Source organism: Equus caballus, chromosome 19, assembly GCF_041296265.1.
Source record: "Equus caballus isolate H_3958 breed thoroughbred chromosome 19, TB-T2T, whole genome shotgun sequence".
Classification (NCBI taxonomy): Eukaryota; Metazoa; Chordata; class Mammalia; order Perissodactyla; family Equidae; genus Equus; species Equus caballus.
The window spans coordinates 22,697,499-22,701,488 of NC_091702.1; positions in this window are offsets into that span (position 1 = coordinate 22,697,499).

Genomic DNA, 3,990 nt, shown 5'->3' on the forward strand with positions numbered 1-3,990 from the left:
TTATTTGAAATGTAATTTCAGGCTTTTCCCAGAATATTTGATTAAACTGCCAAACTGAGTTTTGTACATACAAATGTAACTTTTTTCCTTCTAAACTTTGCCTTAAAAGTGTTATAATGAGAGATACTTACGTTGAACAAAATTTGTGAATTAAAAACCAAAATGCTGGGGTACCCAGTCGCACAGTGGTTAAGTTAGCCAGCTCCGCTTTGGTGGGCCGGGGTTCACCAGTTCAGATCCTGGGCACGGGCCTACGCACTGCTTATTAAGCAGGAGTCCCACATACAAAGTAGAGGAAGATGGGCATGCGTGATATCTCAGAGCCAATCTTCCTCAGCAACAAGTGGAGGATTGGCAGCAGACGTTAGCTCAGGGCTAATCTTCCTCAAAAAAAACAAAAAAAAAGAAAAACCCAAAATGCTTTAAATCAAGATAGGCTAATTGAAGAATCATTTGAGGGGGTTCACATGAATTATGTACAAGTTAATGATAATAAATCTTCAGACATTTGAATATTTTTTCCAGAAAAAATATGAAATAACAAAACTGGTACAAGAAGAAATAGAAATAGAAAATATGAGCGTGTGTGTCATCATTAAAGAAACTAAGCGAATTATCAAAATTCCACTCTTTTCTAAAATAAAAAAGCTTCCTGACTTATTTTATGAAGCTAATATAACCTTGATACCAAAACTGGATAAGAATATAATGAGGGAAAAAGAGTTACAATAATATCATTAATAAACATATAAGTAAAATTCCTAAGTAAATTATTAGCAAACTAAATTCAGTAATGTATACAATAAATAGCATTTTATAACCAATTAGGGTTTGTTCCAAGATTACAAGGATAATTTAACATCAGAAAATCTATTAATGTATTCACCCAATTAATTATATGGATAAAAATAATATGATTATTTCAATAGATCCAGACAAAGCTTTCAATAACCTATTCCTATTGAAACTCTTAGGAAACTAGCAACCGAGAGTAACTTCCTTAATCTACCAAAAACTGCCCCTCAAAACTATAAAGGCCATCAAAAATAAGGAAAGTCTGAGAAACTGTCACAGTCTAGAGGAGTCTAAGGAAAAATGAAGCAAAAACGGAATCTGGTATCCTGTTACAGCAAAAGATGTTAAATAAAAATAAGGAAAACTAAATAAAGTATGGGCTTCCCTTAGTAATATTGTATCAATGCTAGTTCATTAGTTGTGACAAATGCAGCATACTAATGTAAAATATTAACCATGGTGGACACTGGATATTGATACATGGGAACTCTCTGGACTATCTTCACAATATTTCTGTAAATCTAATCCATACAGGCATACCTCAGAGATATTATGGGTTCCGTTCCAGACCACCGCAAGAAAGCAAGTATCACAATAAAGTGAGTCCCATGAATTTTTTTAGTTTCCCAGTGCATATAAAAGTTATGTTTGCACTATACTGTAGTCTATTAAGTGTGCAATAACATTGCCTAAAAAATTATACATACATTAATTAAAAAATATTTTATTGCTGGGGCCAGCCTGATGGTGTGGTGGTTAAGTTCGCATGCTCCACTTTGGCAGCCCGGGGTTTGCGGACTGGGATCCCAGGCACGGACCTAGCATCACTCATCAAGCCATGCTGTGGTGGCATCCCACATAAAATAGAGGAAGATTGGCACAGATGTTAGCTCAGGGCCAATCTTCCTCCCACCCCACACCCCCTCAAAAAAAATGCTTTATTGCTAAAAAAATGCTAGCTATCCTCTGGGCCTTCAGTGAGTTGCTGGTAGAGGGTCTTGCAGAAAACTCACTCTCTGCACTGCGCAATAAAGTGAGGAGCAACACAACAAGGTATGCCTCTATGTACTTCTTTGTCTCTTGTAATAATTTTTAATTTAAAATCTGTTTTGTCTGATATTAGTATAGCCACCATTGCTCTGTTTTGGTTGCTATTTGCATGGAATATCTTTTTTGTCATTTCAATTTCAACCTTTGTGTATCCATAGATCTAAAGAGAGTCACTTATAGACAACATATAGTTGGACTAAGATTTTTTTTAATCCATTCTGCCAATCTATGCCTTTTGATTGGGTAGTTTAATCCGTATATATTTAAAGGGCTGGCTTTTGCCACTTATTTTTTTTTGTATATCTTACTATGCTTTTTGTCCCTCATTTCCTTCATTACTGCCTTCCTTTGAGTTTAGTTGAATTTTTATGGTGACATGTTTTGATTTCCTTCTCGTTTCCTTTTGTGTGTATTCTATAGATATTTTCTTTGTGGTTGCCATGGGGATTACATACAACATCCTAAAGTTATAGCAATCTATTTTGGTTTGATATCAACTTAACGTCAATTGGATACAAAAATTACTCCCTTTCAGCTCTGTCATCCTACCACTTCATGTTGCTGTTGTCACAAACTACATCTTTATATGTCTGTACCCATTAACATGGATTTATAATTACTTTATGCATTTGAGTTTTAAATACCATAGAAAATAAAAATAGATTTTAAAAACTGAAGTTGCAATAATAATGTTTTTTTATTTCACCAAATATTTTCCCTTACTAGAGATCTTTATATATTCATATGGCCTCAAGCTACCATCTAATGTCCTTCCGTTTCAACGTGAAGCATTGTCTTTAGCATTTCTGGTGAGGCAGGTGTAGTAGTTATGAATTTCCTCACCTTTGTTTATCTGGGATATCTTAATTTCTCCCTCATTTTTGAAGGACGATTTTGCTGGGTATAGAATTTTCACTTGACAGTTTTGCTTTCAGCACTTTAAATATATCATCCACTGTCTTTTGGCCTCTAAGATTTCTGCTGAGAAATTGACTGAAAATCCCTTGTGTGTGACAAATTACTTCTCTCTTGCTGCTTTCAGGATTCTCTCTTTGTCTTTGGACAGTTTGATTATGATGTGTCTTTGTATGGATCTCTTTAATTTAACTAGTTGAAATTTGTTAAGCTTCTCAGACTTGTAGATTCACGTCTTTCCTCAAATTTTGGAAGGTTTTAGCCATTATTTCTTCAAATACCCTCCCTGCCCTTTTGTCTTAGTCTGTTTGAGCTGCTGTAACAAAATACTATGGACTGGGTTGCTTATAAAAAACAGAAATTTATTTCTCATAGTTCTGAAGGCTAGAAAGTCCAAGATCAAGGTGCTGGCAGATTTGATGTCTGGTGAGAGCCCTCTGCCTGGCTCATAGACAGAACCTTGTTAAACTAATCCTTATCTGCCTAGTCACTTCTCCACCCAGTTAACTACCATAGCCTAAGCCCCTTTGCCTTGTCATGTTATCACAATGTAATACTCTTTGTCCAACTTGGTATATAAGCATTCAACTCTAACTGCTTCTTTGGGTCCTCATTTTTCTTGTGAAGTCTCCCATGTATATGTAAAAATAATAATAATATTAATGAAAATTTATATCCTTTTTTTTCTGTTAATGTCTTATGGTGGTTTAATTCTTAGGCCCAACTGGAGACCCTAGGAAGGCAGAAGAGAAATTTTCCTCCTCTACACTATCAAAATATCTAAAAGATTGTGTGTGTGTGTGTGTGTGTGTATGCATGTGTGCGTGTACACACAACTTCCAGGCAGTTTCTAAATCCACAGGGAAAAGTAAGGGCTAAGAATAGCCCACATTGTTTTGAAACAGAGGACCAAAGAAGGGGAGCATATATACCAGACATCAAAATTTGTAGGAAGGCAAACAGTAACCATTAAAGCCAGATGGTATGATTGACAAATGAATGGATAAACAAAATGTGGTCTATACAAACAATGGAATATTATACAGCCTTAAATAGGAATGAAACTGCGACACATGCTTCAACAAGGATGAATCTTGAAGACCTTATTTCTTAAGTGAAGTAAGCTAGACACAAAAGGTCAAATATTGTATAATTCTGTTTACATAAAGAACCTAAAATAGTCAAATTCATAGAGAAAGAAGGTAGTATGGTGGTTATGAGGGACTAAGG